The 22,385-nt window shown below is 28.0% G+C and overlaps 1 long non-coding RNA gene across 1 annotated transcript in view; it reads right to left on the reverse strand.

The window, feature by feature from the left end:
• LOC139425130 (uncharacterized) overlaps positions 1-19,294 on the reverse strand; it is a 187,474-nt gene extending 168,180 nt beyond the window's left edge. The window contains exon 1 of the long non-coding RNA XR_011636359.1: positions 18,900-19,294. This is a non-coding gene — a long non-coding RNA (uncharacterized lncRNA). The remainder of the gene's footprint in view (positions 1-18,899) is intronic.
• Positions 19,295-22,385: the final 3,091 nt, after the last annotated feature.

Raw genomic sequence — 22,385 nt, forward strand, 5'->3', positions numbered from 1 at the left:
AAGGATAGGGTAGGTACACGGGGCCACATGCAATGATTCTGGGTGGCGGTCTCCCTGCCTGATGGGCCTAGGGCCTTGGACCTCTGGAATGTGGTGCTAGTTTTTACGCAGGGTCCATTCTAAAGTCATAAACCAGCTTTGAGAGCTGCTGAAAGGATAAAGAGTTCAGATCTCAATGAGTTGGCCCAGATTCGAATTCCAGCGGTGGCTGGTTGATACGACTTCTGTTCCCAGCTCGCACAGACTACAACACTGACGTAAAATATCCTCCTCACTGGTAGACGGATCAAGAGTTAGAATCAGCTTGCCGTATGTTAACGGACGCGATTTTTTCGTGATTTTCCCCTCCATGTATTGTAAATGCGGGATAGTTCTATCAAAATGTCCTCAGTTAAGGTTAGTTTGACCCGATGCTTGATCCAGGAGTTTCCTTGTTGTTCCAGGAGTTTCCTAGATTGAATTCAAAATTACAAGTCTCTGATGTTAAACATTGATAGTCGTAAACTGGAAATTAAATCCGCTATTCAATGCCAGTAATAAAGAAAAAAATCATATGCAAACTCTTCTTGATTTTCAAATCGAATAAAAAATCTGAAAATCTGATAATGGATCAGTACAAAAGTCTACAAGATATAATACAGAAGAAAATCTGTTTAAAAGTTTATTTCTGCGATGAACCTAAATTATTTCCAAAGACTGTGAATATCTTTCATCTAACAATTGAACTGATTTTCAACAATTAAACACAAATCGTATAAACTACATTTTTTTTTACTAATATAAATAATAAATACATAAAACTATTAAAAACTTTGCTATATACTTTTTTTTTGTTTCATATCTGCCAGACAGTATAAATAAAAATATTTTATTATCATTTAGGCATTATCTAGGAATTCTCAAGTAGATTTTTGCGAGAAAAAAAAAGCAGTAAAGAAGAAGAGTAGCATAAAATTATTAAATAATTTATCTTACATATTTCTCCTTTTTTTATTTTATTTCTGCCTGACACATTATATTTTTTTAAAAGCTCCTTCAATAATACTAGAACAATAAAAAATAATAATTTTCCTTCTCAAGCTACCAAATTAAATCATTGAACCAACTTCGTATTTGTCAAAATATTTCGACCATATACATTTTCATTGTGATGAAATTTATGAACATAATATACTATTACTTTTTGATGTAATAGTTAACATGTAGAATTTAGTAAAAGTATTCTTTAACTATAAAAAGTAATAATTTTTTTGTATGAAAAAAACAGCATTTCAGGAAGTTTGGATTCAGTCATAATTTTTTTATAGTTTCGAGAGCAGCATATTTCATACGAAATGGTCTTATTCGGATAAAAGTCGTTACAAAAGGATTTTTCTTATTTTTTATGTTTTTAGAACGCTATTATATATCACCTATATTTTTTACAACCATTTCTTACTATTTACTGTTGAGCTATAAATTCGGCATGTTGTTTGAAGCCTGCCTTCACCGTTTATTTTCGACCGAAGTTGAAAAATGTCTTAACGCATTAAATTTTATTTCAAAAATTGAAACACATTTCTCTTAGTCAAAAAATAAAAGATTTAGAGAATCATAAAATGCACTGAAGCTAATAGCTAGGTGATACATAAAATAAAATTAAAGAAAAACAAAATAGCAGACAAAAGAATATTAGAAAAACAATAGCTTTAATGAATTTCAATGTAATTTACATTCAAAATGGTAACAATGTCATTGATCATAATTTTATTTAAATACTTGCTTGTACCAATACAAATCTTTATTTTACAAAAAAAGTTCTTGCGTCTTTAGCAATACGATTGCCCAGTTTGAACCTTTACTTATAACCTTAATCCGAATTAATCAAAATAAAAAATTGATAAATATTTTGCAAGATAGTGGTGAAGGACAATAATTCTATTCTTTCTTTCAATTATATACATTGAAGAGTAATATTAGAGTTTAAGTAATGTATTGTACTATTGTATATAGTACAATAATTCTTTATTGCATAAAATTATTTTTTACCAATATAATTCTCCGACCGAAAATTTTGCATAAAATTATTAAAACATAAACTATGTAAAAAAAACTTCAAGATGAAAATTACGATCTTTCAACCAGCCTAATTATGCTACATTTCATATTTTTTTCCTTTAGAAAATTTTTTTTTAAAAAAATAAGATAACTAAAAAATTAGGTTTCTGAAAACCAAAAATTTAAATTTTTCAAACATCATTAATAGTCAATCATTTATTGTTTGTTTTTTTCTTAATGACTTAGCAGCAATACTATAGAATTAAATAATATAATTAGTTAATTACACATATGATTATGATATATACTTTTTAAAGAGATTATTCATTTCAAAAGGTGATTAAATATTTGTAATAAAGAAGGTTTTTCTGAATTGAACAATTGATGTAGATTAAGTTGAAAAACACACATATTTGGCTATCTTTAGACGATACGAAATGGGAGCTCTCTTCACTGCTTTGTTTTCAACATCAACACATTGTTAATATTGTAACACAGTGACGAGTTAATTCATCATTGCACTTGCGATGTCGAGTCAACTAGTTATTGGTTAAAAATGTTTGGGCAAGAAATCAATAGTTCAATTGATTTTTTTCCGTATCCAATTACAAAATAATAGCCGGTTACCAAAATAATAAAATAATAGCCGATAGCCAAAATAATAGCCGGTCTCACACAGCAATTACAAAATAACAGCTGTAACGTAACGCAGTTTCTGTGTAAAATTACCGATCAACAAAACTTTAATGTTTGTTTCAATCTACCTAAAAAGAATGAGGTTTAAACTGGTTTTTCTCATGGGAGAGGATGTCCTTGTCCAGGTGTAGAAAACGACTATCTTTGATATGAAACTAGATTGAAGGCAAGTATCAACGATTTGGCTCTAAGTTACATTTATAGCTAAATTTGCTACTTCACAAAATAAAATAACACGCATTATTTATTTATTTCAAAGGATATATAATTTAAAAGCATTTTTTTTAAGTCTAGATGTTATTTATTTATTTCAAAGGAAATATAATTTAAAAACATTTTTTTTAAGACTAGATATTATTTAAAATTAAAAAATTAATAAAAAAAACGCTGGTTAAGGTGTTTGTTAATACGAAAATCAACTATTTATTTATTACAAATTGTATGTTCTATTTTTTTGCGGGAGTTTTTTGATCAAATGCAAATTAACGTTTAAAACATATTTAAAAAATATTCGTAAAATGTAATTTCTTAAATTTTCTGTTTAATTATTATTCTGTTTAATTCGAAAACATTAAAACATTGAATATTTTTTCTAAAACATAAAAAAAAGTTCGTCTGAACCACAATTAATTTTTGTATTAAAATTAACGAAATAAAAAGGATCGAGTGAAAAGAAACATGCGAAACATTTTCACTTATTCATTTTAAAAAAAAATATCATTTTTAATAATTAAAAAAAAAACAGATCATTCTCAATATCCTGAATTAAAAATAGAAATCAAAATCTTCAAACCAAAACATATATAAAAAAAATTAAAGGAAAACTTATTTTTTAAAGAAAAATCATATTTTTATTAGCATCATCAATAAATAAAAGAAAAATCAAAATGAATTCAAACCTAATTCAGGAGAAAAACATAGTTAAAATATATATCCGAAATACCTTAAAATTTCTCCATAAAATATGAAAACACTCACTAATTATAATAAAGTCTAAAGTATACTTATTCTTCCTAATTGACAATAATGAGTATTCATACAAAAGTTTATTTTTTAACTAATTTATTAAAACTAATAAATTTGAAAAGAAAAATTTAAAAGTAAACAGAAGGGTTACCCATAATACTCCCAATGCAATTCTTTAACTTCATTTAAAACAGAAAACAAAATTAAAAAAGATAATAATCAATAACATCTTTAGGAAAAACAAAGAATACCACTAAAATAATAATAATAATCAAGCGGCAAACAGTAGCAGCGGTAAGTTTCCGTTAACAAACCAACGTAACTATATTAATCATTAATTACAACCAAAAAGCTTTTGCTGTCGAAATCTGTCTCTTTGGAAGAATGCTGTCACAGAACGCTTCGGAATCTTGTTTAAAATACTAAACAAAAGAGCTGAATTCATGATGACTCCTGGTGATTAATTATCAGGATTGTCTTTCTCGAAACTAAGCGAAAAAGAGCCAGAAAAAAAAATTGGCGACCGCCAACTCGTTATGGAGTTTTTGAAAACAACGCCCGAAAATTGCAATCTAAACTTATTAGTCATTGACGAAGCTTTTATGTTTAACTAAGTTCTTTTGAAAGCAATTTTAAAATTCTTTAAGGAAGCATTTTCAACTATGATTCTATAAAAATTTCCGAGAAAGGAATTCGTTTCTTTTTTCTTTTTGGCGAGGTTTTGGTGATTTCGGCTACTATAACTGATTGCTCTTTAATGAATGATAGTGATAGGAAGATTTTAAAATATGCATTTTATCATATTGGAGGGAAAGAAAATTTGGTAGAGTTGAAAGTTATCGCGTCTGATGCCTTGAGAGAAAATATTTACTTTCTCGTTATTTTCAATTAAAAGTATGGAATTTAAATGAATGTTAGGTAGTGATTAATATTAACATAATTCAGTAGAAAAAGATTATTTTAGACAAAGGATTGAATGAGAAGAAAATAACTAAACCTTTCTTTTTTTTAGAAAGAAAAAAAAAAAAAAAGAAGGAAATAATTACGAAATATTTTTGACTCAACAATTTATCTTGAAATGCATAAAATTACAATTTAACAAATCAACTTCCATCGTATATTGTAGGAAACATTGAATTTAAATATTTTTTTTCGTTTAGAATTAAGAATTAATTTTTAAAATAGCACTGAATTCATTAATTACTCAGTTTCGTTTCTTGGCTGATTTTTCACGCAAGTGACGATGAAATAGTAATGATCATTAATAAACTGTAGTATAACATTAATAAACGTAACATCAGGATACAGAAAAATAGTTTTTTTGTTTAAAAAAGATATCTGATTGAGCTGTCAGCATAATATTAATCTATAACTGTAACCATGAAAATGAAACTATTTGGAATGACTTTTAAGCTTCTTCAACTTGTAATTTTAAAACTTCGTGGATTTAATAATTTGTGGAATAAACTAGGTCATTTGCGTGAAAGTAACATTTAAAAATAATAAAATAAAATTTAAAAAATTATAAACTTAGTTTAACATAGGAATTAAAATTGAAAAAAAATTCAATTGTTATTTTTTCAAAAAAAGAAGAAAAAATAGGATACATCACTTTTAAAAATTATGGGAATCACCAGTGGTGATGGAAGTTAATTACGAAATGTGATGCATTCTATAGTTTCGCGTTTTTGGTCAAAAATTAAATTATTTTCTTCTTAATCTAATATATAAATTGCATTACGAGCCACCTAACGAGAAAACATAATATGAAACATTGTATTAACTTATACCTGAGTAAGTTATCTCACAAAATTTCAAAATTTTTTACAATGGAATGTCTTCCTATCTTCTTTGTACTTTATAGTTTGCATTTGTAATTTGGTTCATGTTGCAAAGGAAGTCAACATTTTGATGAATGTTTAACAAAAGCGTTCACGATGGACACAGAACTTTATTTTAAATTTCAAAAAATTATATTTTCTATGAGATAAATGTCAAAAAACGATTAAAACTTGCACTATAGTTGTGCACATAAACATAATTATAATTTAAATCTGTGTCCGGTGTTTATGATGGACGATAAATTCAGTTACCGATAATATCGCAATAAATTATATTTGCAGAGGTCATAAAATCATGTATTGTTATCTAATATAAAGCTGGTTTAAAATTTTATTCTTTTCGCTAGTCGAAATTTTCATTAACGATATTTGGTGATTACATTGCGATAAATTCTACTTGTAGCGGTCAGAAAGCGATTGAAGCTCGTGATATCTTTAAACATTTAGCTTCAGTTAAAATGGTAGAACTCTATTTTATTTTAATGAGGTCTGAAATTTAACTTACAGTATCAAAATACAGCAATAAATGTCAGAGAAAACCTTCCTCTTATTCTGGCATCCAAGATTCAATTAAATTTTGAATTAATTAGCTAATATAACAGCAACAAGGATGTCGATTGACGATTTATTTCTTTTGGCGATTGTATCACGATAAATGTTGTTCTAATACGAAAAGGAAACAATTGTAACTTGCATCCCCTTAAATCACGGATATTATATATTTGAGTGCTCCAGATAGTCGGAAAATGATTGAAATTTCGATTGCAATTTTCCATCACTCTACATGATGAAACGAATTAACATAAACTTAGTAATGATATGAAAGCCGAATTCGTTCATACCACTTTAATAAACTTGCGTGCATGATCAAATCCACATCGAAATTTTACTATTTTATTATGTTACCGGCGTTGAACAGCCGGTCCAAATCTCAGTTTATGACTACCAATGTTCCAATGACTACCAAATACTCCATAGCCTTGTAATTTTGAATCCAACAAAGAAGAAAAAGAATCTCCTAGATCAAGTACTGGGTAAAACTAGTCTTCCTGGAGAACTTTTTGATAGAACTAACCCACGTTTGCGTTACATGGAGAGGAAAACCACGAAAACCTCTCACGGTTAGCCAAGCTGTAAGGATTAAACCACAATCCAGTTAACTACTGTAGATATTTTACATCAGCACTGTGATCGATGCGAACCGGTAGCAGTATTCGTACCAACCAGCCACCGCATTGTTTCGAACCTAGGACACCGCATTGAGAGGATAACTCCCTATCCCCTGAGCCACCACGGCTTCCACATTGAAATTTCTTACTTTCAAAATTTCAAGATTAGATGATCGCAATGAAATTTGTAAATATGCTATATTTTTTTTTTAAATTGAATAGTGCGAAATTTGCTTCCCTAAATATTATCGCAAAGTTTCTGCTGCGTGTAATTTGTTTTTATTATTTCTACTTCGAATGAAAGTCATTTAAATCACTGCCTTGAAAATTTTGAATGAATATTAAAGAGCGATTATCATCCATCTTAAATTTAAATCAAACTCATTTGCCCTCAACAGCAATTCCTAAGATCCATTGATTTTTCCGACGATTTAATTAACGCCTTTAATCATTGAATGTGCTAATTTCGAGTAGTTACTTTGATTACCTGAGTTAATTAACTTTCTTTACTTGAGAATTTATTATAACAAAAGTCAAAATTAAAATGTAATTGTTTCTAAATCAAAATTTTTAGAATGAAGATTTTTTCAACTTCATCTGTTTAAATAAGTATTGATTTCAGTTTCGTCGAGCTTCAGAAATTCCTCACAGTAACTGTTGATTACTACAGCTGTTATAATTGATGAATAATGAAATAAAATAAAATTTAATTACTACATTTTTCAGGTTGATTAAAAAGGAAAAATGTTACTTTTTAGAAAACCCAAATAAAAAAAGGGGATAGAATGGACCAAATGAATAATACCCATATTTTGAAAAATAATAATATCTATATGTTGGTTTTATTAACCAGAATTATGTTTTTTAACCAGAAACGTAATTACCATAAAGTGCGATAAATTTACCAGATATTTTTCTCAGAGTAGAAAGCATTAGTCAAAAATTTGATTGACGATAAATTTCCTTTGGTGATAATACGGTGATACGATTTACACTTCCATTATCATTCAGTCCATAGCTCGAGTAGAGACTTGAGCGCTCTAGCTAGTCTGAAAGTAATTGAAAAGGAATTGAGTAAATAAAAATCTGGAGCTTTCTGTAACTGGTATTACTTTATCTATTTATATATATTTTTTTTCACTTTAAATATATTATAAATAATGCTTTTTACATATTTTATTGAATCTTCTTCCCACAGATTATTCTTAAAGGATATTATTAGATGATATAACACAACAATTTACTTACTACTTGAACTAAAATATTATAGGATGTTAATTCTCATTGTTTCTTCATTTGTGTTAATATGTTAAATAAACATAAAAGCATATTAAAATAAAACATGATATTTTTTTGCTTAAAGTTAAATTGTAGTTAAAAATTCAAATGCTTGGCCAAAAGAATAGCTTTCAATTAAGTTAGGGAATTTCTGATGACAGCAAGTAAAATTATTTTTCAAAAAAACTATATACTATTTTTGAAATATTTTACGGAATATTTTACCTTGTTGTAACCGCCTGAGAAAATTTCTGCAGTTTATTTATCATTTATTTAAAGTGGTGTTAAATTTTATTTATAGTACATTCAAAACATTTTATGCATAAATCAATGTGCAAAGCAAGGAAATTGCAATATTTCTTGCTTTGGCACAAATTTATAACTAAAATAACTGTGACATGTAAGTTTTTAACTCATATCATTTATTATTTATATATTTTAATACTACACAGCATTATTTTTCTTCGATATTTCGCTTTACTGACTTACATCTCCAACATCATTATTTTCAAAACTAAGTTTTAGGGAATATACTTACAATAATTTTATCTGCCTGAGAAGAAAGCTTTGATTTTCAGCTACAAATAGCAACCTGAAGATTTATTGCTTCTTTCATATAAACAACATTTTTTGGGCCATGTTTGTTCCCTTATTGTTCATGACTTTCTTTCTTCTTTCATTCCTCAGGTGACCTTTGTCCAAGATAATTCTTTTCGAAATATCTTTCTTTTGGTCTCAGAAGATCATCTAGACTGTCCCTTATTTCCTTTTTTTTTTATTCGCTTAATGATTGCATACCGTTTTGCGTACCTTTCTTTCTCTAGCATCCTTTGCCGAAAGAAGAAGTGTTTTATTAAAGATCCCAGAACCAAACTACTGGAATCAAGAGACATTGTTTTATAATAAGAAGAAATCTTTGATATTGTAATCCTTATCTTGTTATCTTATCTTGTTATTTTCTATAAATTTAAAAGGTCTGGGAAGGAATATCTATAAAATATAAACAAATGAGGTATAATAATATTACCAATATTAGTCACTAAATATTCGATAGATATTGAAAAAAAATATATATATAGAATTCCTCATAAAGAGTCTTTCTATATTAACTGATAAGTTTAAACAGATGTTTCTTATCAAGTTTAAGATACAGAAATCGGTCTGTCACAAAGAGCCATAAAAAGTCAAGATAAACGAGATAAGGCCAGATAAAATATTATTTTCTGAAGTTAATGGGCAATAATTCGTAGATAAAGTACGCATTAAGATAGTCCCAAAAACTTCCCACCGTCAGAGTGGAGCTATCCTCTTAGCGAATCAAAATCCTTCAATTTTATCAATTGAATGACGTTACATTAAGATAAGAATATCCTTGCAACAACCTCCCTTTCAGAACCTCTCTTTAAATATCAAGCGCACCAAAAATGCTTAGCTTTTTCCTATTTGCATGGCTAGATAAATCTGGGCCAAATCCAAACATCCCTGCAATGAAAATCCCATCAATGTAAATAGCCAACGGACACTGTTTTAAATAACTTAAGATCCATTAATAAAATGCTTTTTTAAATGAATTAGCCTAAATTTCGTCGACTATCTAGCCTTTAAAGGCATATTACGATATATATATATAAACTGCTGTTTTTAGAAAATGCAACACCATGAAGGAATCATCAGAATCAAATGAAATATTGAAAATGTATCACGAATATTAATGGGAAAATGGCCGTCCGCGCGGACGTCGGATTCGAGATATTTGTTGTCNATATATAAATATATGATTATAAGCACTCAATTTTTTTCGGCCATTATTAAACAAGAGAATGAAAAATAATCAATAATTAAAAAAACAAATTGCACCTTTTGATAAACTAATTTTACAATTATGTGCAAAAATGTTTCAATTCATTTAAAAAGTTCTAGAGGTGTAGGGAAATACACAAAAAGTAAAATTAATATTAAGGGGTCTGAACTCTGGGGAGCTCTCCTGTCCAAATTATTGGGACTATATTTTCCTGTTGCAGTCAGTAATCCAAATCCGTCAAAAATTCGGAGAATGTTAGTTTTTTTTTCCTTTTGTCTGATTTTAAGATATTGTCTGCATTTATTAATTAGAATATATGAAGTCACCCCCTGGTGCCATTAAGATTGAGTCCCAGATCGCAAATATTCAATCATTAAATCAAAAGTTATTCAGGGTGGTCCACTTTTTTTGCGCACTTTATATTAAGAAAGATAAAGGATTTTTATACTTATTATTCGAAATTCTATGATGATTATAAAAATAAGAAATAAGAATAATTATTTAAAAATTTATTGGATATATGGATTTTGAGACATCAGCTTATGAGAAAAGAAATAAAAATTTTTAAGCCAATAATTTGTGGTTCAATGAAGAACAGTTATATTTCTTTTTAATTTATCAACTTATTTCAAAATAAAGTCAATTATATGAGAATATTATTTCTATTTCAGAATAATTGTCGTCATAACTGAAAGATTGAGATATAGATGGCAGCATCACACTTAAAATGAAAAACATTTTTACAAAACTATGTAAAGTTAACGGAGAAAGGAAAACTATTCGCTAAGAAGTATAAAAATGGTTCTTTGTTCACGGCTTAAATTATTTCAATTTAATAAATATATGGCATAGTCAAAATAATTCTATTATAAAAAAACTTATGCAATTTAATAATGAAAAAACAGGGTTTTTTTTAACTTATTCGTAAAATTTTCTCTTTCATTTTCTTATTTCCATTATTATTAATTTGCTTAAGACATTAAACATATGATAATAAAACATTAAGTATTGATTATTAATTATACGATAATTTTGAAATAAAAAAGGTATTTTTTTTTCATTTAAATAAAATATTGACTTGTATTATATTTAAATGAGCTAGCGTTTTCTCTTATTGCCATATAAAGATTCCTTGCTTCTTTCTTAATATTGAAAAACCAAACAAATTATACTTTTAGAAACTCTATTCATAATTAAATAAAAATAGACATTGCTTTAAAGCATCTAAAAATAGGTTAACATTTAAGTATGCAACGTAGCAATAACAATAAAGCATGGCTAGCAAGATACCATAACTCCCAAATCTGTACGTCTAGCAATAAAGTGTATCCTGATTTCATATTTTTTTTCTTGCTTTTCTGTCTTAAAAAAAATATTAGAATGTATATAATTTTTCATAAACAACCAATATTAGTATTTCGGAACTTCAAAAACAAATGTAGTTGCCTAGACGAAGAAATAATTAAAGTATGAGAGCTTATAGAGCATCTTAAAATTGCAATTATCTTTGCATGGCTATAAATGAACTTACACAATCCTGAATATTTCTCAGTGTTATAATACAATTTTAAAAAAGGCAAGTAAAAAGAAATTTATGAAGGTTGCACTGATAAATAATATTTATGTCCTGAAAATAGAACTTCTGCTGTGCAAGTTTGTGAAATTAACTTCTAAAATGTTTCTGATAATGTTACTTTGAGACAACATCCTGTTTGCTTACAAGACTGAACTAGATAAAGTTACTGACCTGATTCAGTCCCTACGGTAGACGTACGGATGACGTAGGGACTGAATACGACAATGTATGGTAGCGGTGATAAATGGTAAATTCTCTTAAGAAAAACTTTTAAAATATCCATATTCTAAATACTTTAAATTCCCATACTTAAAATTTGTTACATGTTTACTTGGCTCATATTACGAGCAGTAAATAAAAATATTTCAAAATAATAAAACTCTCAGCGTTACTTTTAACCCCATGACTGCAAATTTGGTGCACATGATACCACAAAATGTCATAACTGAAATATTATTCATATCAATCCATTCAAACGAATCAAACTCAGTCACTTTGAAAACTACTTGTCTCAGGCCTTTTCAAGCATTTAACATTATTCGGGAGCGTTCGTAAAACCAGTTGTCTTGACCTAGATTCACAGCCTGAAGATGATTCATTACCCTTTTAGAAATCAGTCTTCGTTTCTCAGACTTTTGTGACAAGTTTTACTTTCGAAATATCACCTCAGAATCTTCCGCTCTTTCTGAATTTGCGAAGTTTTAATCAAGACAAAGCTTTTAAGTTAAATAAAATTATTCAAATGTCGCTTATAAAACAATGGCAAGGATTGCCCGTAATATTATCAATAGTTGTATGCTATATATATTCACAGGTATGTTTTAAATGTGATTTTTGTTCTTTTATTTAATTACCATTGTTTAGTACTTAAGAATTCAGCTGAATCTAACTCGTAATTTTTAGTTATTATATTTTTAGTGTAAAAATGAAATCAATTGTTAAACCAGGAATAGAAAAAATTTTTAAAAAATTTTTACTTCTTTGATACAAATAAGATATTTAAAAAAAATTGATACAATTTATAAAAAACAATTACAATTTATACAAAAAATATGCATGAACTTTGAACAAATTTAATCATTTTAGTAAATAGTTTTTCTTTATACTTTTAGACACTCGGATTTAAAACTACACATTTAAATTAAGTGAGTGACACAAGCAATTAAATATTAAAATTAAAAGTCTTAAAAAAATGCTTGATATGCTTGAAATTGTAATAGAGTTTGTTGGTTGTATCCGTATAATGGTTGGCATTCTATTCAATATAATTTTCCGATATCAATTCTAAAATATAAAAATTTTATTGTATCATCAATATTAAAGAAAACTCATCAACAACTATCACTAATTGACAGTGAATTTTCAACATTTTTCAAAATTTCACAACAATCTGCATTCAAAATAACGATCCACCTAATCCATAGCAAACAGTAATTAAATTACATTGTTTTAAATAATTTCAATAAACAGAAACTTAATTGGCTAACGCTGATATGAAATAGTTGGCTGTTATCCTTTATTGATAGTTATGTTGTTTTTGGACTTATACCTATCAGCTTCTAAAATGTATCGATTGTGAGTTATTCTGTATAAAAGTAAAGTTGCAAACAACACTCTCTAAGGGAGAATAAATAATTAAAAACAATTGAGGTTTTGCGATAATAGTTATTCAAAAATAATCAATATTCTACAATAATCAACATTAAGCAATAACTGCTTATCCTCTTTTTATATAGCAGATAATTGCTGTTTTAAATCTTAATAAGGAAAAAAACTATTAATAGACTTGCATATATTGATAAAAAAAACTTGAATTTAATATAGTTTATTTACTGTTTTTGTTTTTGGAATTTTATTTATGCATATCAGCTTATAAATATTATCTAATTTATTGTGAGCTATTTATTTGCATAAAAACAAATCATGGCAATTAATTTCACTACCGGAAAATAATAGATATTTAAATAATAATAAATAATCAACTATAATCAATATTCCACAAAAATTGACATGAAACGTTAGAAATTGCTTTTCTGATACTAACATTTAATAATAATAATCATTTAACTACGATAAAAAATTTATATAACACGCACGATAAATTTTTTATTAAAAGAACTTAAGTCTTTTTTCGATTATTTTATAATTCATTTGTTTTCATCTTTGTTATATGAATAATGCAATAAATTACAATTGACTAATAATTAATTTTTTTTATTTAATCTCTGCTTTGCTTTCTATACATTAATAATTTATTAATATAAAGGCACTCTGATAGATTAGAAACGTTTATAACTTATGTATTATATATCTAGATTAATATTCAGTTGAATTTACTCAAAAAAAAATCACTGAATTATGCAAACAGCAATTATCTAGAAGAGTTTTATTCACATCAAATCATCACAATTATAAATTTTAAAGAAGGAATAAAAAAGGGGAAAATAAGACGCATTTATAGTGTTTTTTTTTTTTAAACAAAGTATTTTACACACAATATACCGCATATTTCATAATAGCGTGTAAAATATTTGCATCAAATTTATATTTTGCATGTGATATAAACGATTGACACCTATACGCGATCATCGGTGAAAGTTTAAGGAAATATAAATGATTAATTCGCAATTAAAATACAATATATCTGGTAAGACATTCCCATTAAAATAATATATTTCAGCGAATTTTACAACAAATGTATATAGACATACGTTTCCGATACTATTTCCTTAAAGAAAAATATTTCAAAACATTCTAGCTATTTTTTAAAGATAAAAAAATTCAATTTCACTTATCTAGTAGCAATCTTGTTTTTCACAGATCTAACCGCAAGCAATTTTATAAATTGTCCTCCTTTTTTCAATGTCAGTGTTTAAGGTCATTATCTTGAACTAATAGTCCAAATAAATGATATTAATTTATGCTCGTGATTTAGAGTGATAGAACATTCTGACTGTCTCACACTCAGATAGAGCACTCTGACATTCTGACTGTCTTATTAAAAATCCAATAGCAAAAATTTTAAAATTTATTTTTGCATAATTCGACAGGTCTTGAAATGTATTTAATTAGTTTGTTAAATAAATTACGAAGTTCTTTTCCGTTCCAAGTTAATAATATGTCATTTAAAAATATTGATTTGATTGACTTTTTTATGAGATTTGTAGATTTTGAATATGATCTGCTAAAAGACGATCTCGATATAACATCGTCTTGAATATATAACATCGTCACAATTTATTGAAACTTATAGACGTGTATATTAAAAATTCGATTTTCGTTAAATGAAATAAAAACATACTAAAGTGAAAATATCTTTAATTCATCACAAACTAAAAACCTAATTCGAAAAAAAACGTGTGTTCAACTACATGAAAAGCTACCGAGAATGATGATGACCTTTACTGACCTAAAAAGTCCTTTGAAGTGTCTTAAAATAGCAAGAAATATTTATAAAAAAATGTTGAAAAATAATTCCTGTAAATTAAACAGGAATTATTATTTTTTAATTTTAATTATTCTTTTCAATTTTATTAATTTTTAACTAATCTTCGAAACGCTTGTTATCGAAACGCTATTTGTTTTTGTAGCTCATAAACAAATTGGAAAAAAATCGAAACTTCATATGTATAGCTTTTAGTATGACATTTTAAATAATGTAAAATCATCAAGAAATAATAAAAACGTAAATAATTTTATTTAAAACAATATAAAAATATCAAAGTTATCAGTTGAATATTTTTTTTCCAAAACTAAATGAAAAGAAATTTTTCGGCGAATACATTCAAAAACTTTGGAAACTAATATTTTAATAATCAGTTTTGAATAAAAACGTGTATTGTTTTAGTTCAGTCTTTCTTACCCCAGTTCGATTTTTCGAACAAACAACCCCGCACTATACAGAGTGCATTGTAATCTGTGCTCTTAATATCTATTTTAGAAATTCTTGTCAAAAGTTTAGTCAAAATTTTAAACCCAAGGCAGAAAATCTTGATGGTTTTCCTTTGATGGACGAACATAAATATGATGGTTAAAATCTTGAATTCCTATCAAGGACCAACATACAGTTTAATGGGAACATCTTGATCTGCCCAAGATACCAATTTAGGAATTGGCACCTCTTTTAAGTTGGGCCAACATTACATACCCAACATGGTATGATGGATTTTAATGTTGGGTCAACATAGCACAATAAAAAAAAATTTAAAACCGGACAAACAGCTATTGAAGAAGACAGATTTAAAACAACAATAACATTTTGGTTGCTAGATGAACTACGAATGTATTTCTAGTAATCACCTTTCACCTCCTCTCAATTTTCAATCAAATAGGTTTAGAAGTTTTCAATAACATATGTTTAAGGTTTGATAACGGATTTGGATTAGTCAACTTGATGATAGACAAAGATTTATAAAAATATAGACTAAGAGTGGCAAATACGCAACACCTAATATATGAAATGACATACGTGATCAACCTTCTTAACCCATTAACACTTAAATTTTTCAAATGCCATCACAAAAAAATCTATTAAAAAAGTTATTTTTTTTTTAGCCAAATGAATTTGTCTTTTGTCGACTACTAAATTTTTTAAAAGAATAAAAAACATTTGCTTGGTGTGAAAACAGTTCTGTTTCAGAAAAGAAGAATTCTCGTAATTCTCGAGACGTATATGTCACACTAGGTCAACGTAGGTTCCAATGTGTTGGATATTTTGTGTTGGATATGTGTTGGATATTTTAAAAAATTCCAATGTGTTGGTCCAATGTGATTTCCAATGTGTTGGATATTTTAAAAAATTGGATTTAATAACATACACGTCTTTTTAAGCTTAAATAATATTAAGCAAGCGTATTGACTAATTTTTGTTTATTTTGAAAACATACAAATTTGAAGTTGGAGAACCTCTTTTTGGCAACTATAAGTATAAAGAATTATTTTATAAGATTTAAATTATATGTTTATAATAAAAAAATGTTTTTTTTAGAAATAGATTTCTGGTTTATTAATTTATTTCAAGATTCTAGAGCGTGTTTCTGACCTCCAATTACAAATTTGTAGATTAGATATAGCACATCATAAGAATTGAGAATTGCATAGTAACCTATTTCTAAAAACATCGCATAGGGCCACATAAAGGAAATGTGGCCCTATGCGTTCGTGTTTATTTAAACCAGTACTTTTGTTATCTGAACTACTTTAATTTTATGTTAAAATTGTAATTTCTAATAATTACCGTCAAAAATTGCACTCAAACCTGTAAATAAATGTTTTATAGTAGATACTAAATATGTTTGGTGAGCTCGGCATATTCATAGACGCCATATTGATTTTTTCCACTCCTATTTGAATTAATTTTTTTTAATAATTGTTGCAAAACATAGGTAATGCAAAATTAAGTTTGTTTTTAATTTCAATGGTGAGTATACATAAAATAAAGTTAGTTTAAATAAATAAAACTTTCTTTACTAATGTACGAACAGTCAGTCCATAACAAGACTAGTTGCATATGATGACATATTTCCCATCAGGGTTTATGCAATTGTCTATCTTTCCCTCCCATTCAAGTATGTACGAGTATGTTTATTTCGAAACTCATTCAAACAAGACTTATCATGTTCAGCATTAATTAAACCTTAATTAATCAAATATATCTTTAAGGTATCACTGATTAATTGAACAGTATCATTAATTAATCGATCGATATCATTAATCAATATAATTAACCAAATTCGTTAATTATCAAACTAATAGTTCAAGCTCTCACTTCCTATAAATTTAACATAAGTATATAATTAACTACAGCATTCTTCATTCAATTTCTTATCAAAAATGTCTTTTTCCTTTCAGGACTATCCAACCTACTCGGAACTGGACTTCCCAAAAACTAGATTCACATGCAAGAACAAACTTAATGGCGGTTATTATGCAGACATTGAGGCAGATTGTCAGATGTATCACGTGTGTTCCGCAGACAAGAATGGAACCATGAAAGATACTAAGTTTTTATGTGGCAACGGTACTGTATTTGACCAGCGCCATCTGGTGTGCCAAGATTACAGAAGGGTCCAAAAATGTCGCGAGTCTCGGAAATTCTACAGAACACAGGCTACTATTTTGGAGTTTTTGGAAGATAGAATAAGAAATGAAAAGAGTACTAAGCAAATAATGGATGAAGCAGAATTCGAGTCAGCACGCCTGTATCATTAACTATTACGAGTCGGACCGCCTGTATTTAAACTATTCTTGTTATTTGTTTTTCTGTTTTTTGCGTAATACCTGTTTATAATAAATGTTTCTTTTCTAATATTTGTAATATCTGCATTGTCCCAAAATATCATAAATATATATCTTTCTACTTTAAACGAAACAAACTTTGTTATAAGAATTACAAAACATCATAGGGAGTTTGAAAGTGCTTAAACAAAACGAATATATATTCGTTTTTGTTCGGAAACATAGTCCAATACAAAAACCGAAAATCTAGAAAAAAGTTGTGCAACTATTATTTATTTTCCAAGTTTGAAACATGACTGCTAAATATTTAAACTTAATAATTCGTAGATTTTAAACCTGCTATATCCTTTTCATACCCACAAAGGTAACAAAAATAATCATTTGAACAAAAAAATTAAATATACCTACAGATGCTATGCTTAAGTAATATTTTTATGGATTTGGAAAATTAAAAAGAGAACATAAAAATATTTAATTTGAAGCCTTAAAATCATTTTTAGAACAAAAATATTTAAACTAAAAATACAAATTTGAACAATANATTAAATATACCTACAAATGCTATGCTTAAGTAATATTTTTACGGATTTGGAAAATTAAAAAGAGAACAATAAAAACAAAGTAAAGGACATAAAAATATTTAATTTGAAGCCTTAAAATCATTTTAGAACAAAAATATTTAAACCAAAAATACAAATTTGAACAATAATTTCCGAATTCATGTGACTTGGACAACATTTACAAAACTTAAACAACAATTTTACGGGTTATGTTTAATAAATAAGATGTCAGCTTAAAATAGTTGACTAGGTTTCGTTTATGGAAAACTGTTAACACTTTTAGTCTTTTGAGTTTTGACAAACAAAATTTTCACCAGTAAAAAATTCCTTATTTCCTACTGAACATGTTTGTTCGAAATTTAAACGTAATTTAAACCTAAGTAGGTCGAAATAAATACATTTTCTAATAAGACTGTTAGGAAATATCGCAAGCACTAATGATTTTTCATTTTATTTTTATAACTTAAACGAATCCACACAGCGCTATTTTAATTACTTCAATATTAATTCCATCAATATTAATTTTATTAAAACCTTATGACCAATGTAACGAAACTAAAACTTAATAAATATACAAACAGTTTATGTATTAAAAAATACTTTTTTTTCCCTATTTCTAGCTTGCAAATAACGATTATCTGATAATATAATGGCATTTGTGATTGCCCGCCACGTATGAAAAATGCAGGTTAAGACAATTATATCAAATTAAAAGAAGTAAAGAAGTCTAAAACTCACCAATTTTACGATTAGATATTATTTTTACGCCGATTTTTATATAACTTATAAATAACAATCCATAACGTCAAACTATCATAATCACAAAACATCACTTTCTTAAACTCAATTTCAAATTCGGTTTTCATGATTGTTTGCATTACATAGTATTTTTAATAAATTCACTTGTTGATTGGTTATTACAATCACATAAATTTTCAGGCTTGTGTGCTCAAAATAGGCTTATAAATCTTCGTCAAGTAGAAGAGATAGCACAATAGGACAAACAGCGTCAAGTATCTTCACTTGTTGATTAACTTTCAGTATAATTGATTTAATGAAATTAATATGTTTTCGACTCCATATTTCGGCGATCCTAACTGACACTATTTGACCGTTGAAGGCAGTGGGTTCGTTTCTTGTCGTAACTACAGATAACTTTTTCCTTTTTGCTGCTTCCTTCTAATGATAGATTGTCCCGTAGTGAACTGATCGTTAAGACACGGTTCCCAGCAGATCACCGCAGTCAAGCATCACTGGCTACTGTCAGTGTGCTGGTAGGTGACCACTTGGATCAATCTGCGTAGGGACCGAGGGTGTGCAGTATTGGTCCTCGTTAAACTGTGCTACCGTAAAATGCTCGACGTCACGCGAAGGTCGCCGGGCTACCGTAGCGGGGGTGCCATCCCCTCCGCAGAGGATCAAAATTGTGATGACATGTCTTCGGATCCTCCTCCGGGATGTTTCCCAGACCGTCGCCAATAGCCCATTGTGCAGCTCTAGTGCGACGTAAATTAACAACAACAACAATAAAGTTTCATCCAAATTTCCTTGTACGTGAAGTACAAGTTGTTGACTTGTAAGTCAAAGACACTAAGGTTCCAGTCGGTATCCCGTAAAGTCCCGGTCCTAAGTCCAAAAAAGCCGGTCCAGACGGTTAGCGTGTCTGACTGCGAAGCCAATGGCTGCGGGTTCGAATCCCGCTAAGAGCATGGATGTTTCTCTCTGTGTGTTGTTCTCTGTTGTGCATTGTGAGAATGTGGCCCATCCTATAAACGGGTATATGTGGCAATGTGGCTTGGGTAATGTTGCTCGCCTCCGTGACTTAGGTTCACAGGTGCCCACTGGGTACCGTTAAATGAACAACACTTCCGGCAACTTCCTAGGCGAAGGACGTAAGAGTTCAGTGCCTGCCATCAAAAAAAAAGTCCGAAAAAACATTAATTCTAACGAGCAAAAAGCATAGATGCGCTTATCAAAATGAAACTAAAATTTCGATTCAGATCAGACAAAATACTGTTGTTGCTCTAACTGCAAAAACCCAATTATTTAACCAACAGAAAAATATAATTTGCTTGTTAGATCCTCTTTCAGTTTCTGAATCAAGACCTTCCATCTCTGAAAGTAGAAATGTAATTCTGATTTTTGTTTGATTACTAAGATCGCATTAAAGCTAGAATAAAATGCTACAGAAATTAAAGCAATACATTTCTAAAAACACAATTGACTGAAGGTGAAAAAAAGGCACCAGTATGGCAAGATTGTACTTGCCTCTGGTACGTCTTACATGATCCTTATTTATTTATTTATTGCTCATCACAAATGTATATCTGAAAGGGTTAAAGAGAGATTCGATCCCGCTACCTCCATACTATTGAGAGTCAAGCGGAACAGCGTGAACACTCGGATAGGGAGAACTCAAAATGCTCTTGGAAAACTGACGGAACTAAGCTAATTCTGTTCTAACAATGTGTTATTTTGGTTTTATTGGAAGTGCCAGCAATATTCCATCGAAGTTTTTTGCAAAACCGGAAGACATCTTTGCTCAAGATCTAAATTCAAAATACTTTATAATTTAAAAAAAAAAAGTTTGAGCTCCTTCTCTCCTAATAAATGAACAAACTATCTGCCAGGCTCAAAGATAATGTTGTTCAAGGTCTGAAACAGTTTGTATCATTTTTTGAAGGAAGAAAACTTTCCATTTTTGATTTTGTAGAGAATAATATTAAAAAACGTTTTTCGCGACCTTATACATTTTTCAATCTCGTGTGAATACTAAAATGTAGCAGAAAAGAAATATTTCATATTTGAAAAGGTAAAACGGAATAATTAGGCAAATAAATTTTCACTTATGTAAGCAGATGTTTTTAAAAAGTGTTTCTAGGTAAAACATTTTTTTTTTTACAAAAATTTAAATTTTACGAAAAAAAAAAAAATTATCACTGTGAGCATTTTTGTTCCTCACTTTTTTTATTAAACACAAAAACATGTAAAAATGGAATTAGGTGTGTGATAGAAAAATCAAACTGTTCCACATATTTACTACTTTAAAACTTTTCTGGATTCGGTAGATAATTTTTTCAAGCAATTTTTTTATTAAAATCTTCGAAAAATATAGTAATTGACTTTATATAACATGTTTAATGTTTTTTTTAAATTAAAATTGAATTGCATAACATAAATTTAAATCAAAGAATTTCGTTACATAAAATAAATTTATTCTCCACACTTAATATGAGTAAAAATTCGTAATCTATTGAAAGAGTTGGTAAAAAAAAAAATAAAAAAAAAAATTCACCGGAGAAGTAAAGAAAAATATAAATTCAAATTAAAATACCATTTACGGAACTCTAAACAAGCTAATTACATAAAACTAATTTCCTTCTTTCCCCTTTTCTTTCTCTTTAATAAAGGGAACAATTATTTTTCTAATTTAAATAATTAAATTTTTCTGCCCTGACTTCCACCATTTCATAACATTTGATTCTAAGCTTATAAAGCTCGCTTTTAAAATGTATGGTGCTGCCATCTATGAAGAAATATATAAACGGTAAATTACAAAAATCATGTCATTATAAAAAAGCAAAAATTTTTTAACCTTATTTTCAATGAGAATAATATCACCTTTAAAAAAATATACAGATTTTTTTATTAGTTATATTACTATATGCAGAGTGTAAGGTGGCTTTAAAACAATTGTACTCGTTTGTATGAAAAATTCAGTATGAAAAATTTAAACTTAATAAAGAAATAATGAAATCTAACAACAATGAAGGGAAGAAAAGTTGATTCGTTTTTGAGAAGTTGATTAACATAAAGTAAGAATTCCAAAGGCAAATTGATTTATTGTCCAATGAAATGTATTTTAACTGAATATGTGAACTATAAAATGCCCTACTTCATAATTAAAAATGCTGTGGCAAACGGAAATGAAATTTTACGTTTCATTTAAACAATAACGCGTGTTAGTTATGTTTATCTAAGATTAGTAAAATTAATTTATATTTCTTATTCCTTATTATTATCCTATTATTAATTCAGTCATTTCCTATAAATAATTCAAAATTATTCATTAATAAGATCATAAGAGAAAAAAAAAATTCAAACTGCATGAAATTTCGTACATACTTTCATTCTGCATGGATATTTAATTAGACAAATGCTGGAGTTTTTTTGTTCTACGCTATAACAATTATGACCGAAAATGCATATTTTGATATAGTTATC

The sequence above is a fragment of the Parasteatoda tepidariorum genome, chromosome 3 (genome assembly GCF_043381705.1).
Source record: "Parasteatoda tepidariorum isolate YZ-2023 chromosome 3, CAS_Ptep_4.0, whole genome shotgun sequence".
NCBI lineage: Eukaryota > Metazoa > Arthropoda > Arachnida > Araneae > Theridiidae > Parasteatoda > Parasteatoda tepidariorum.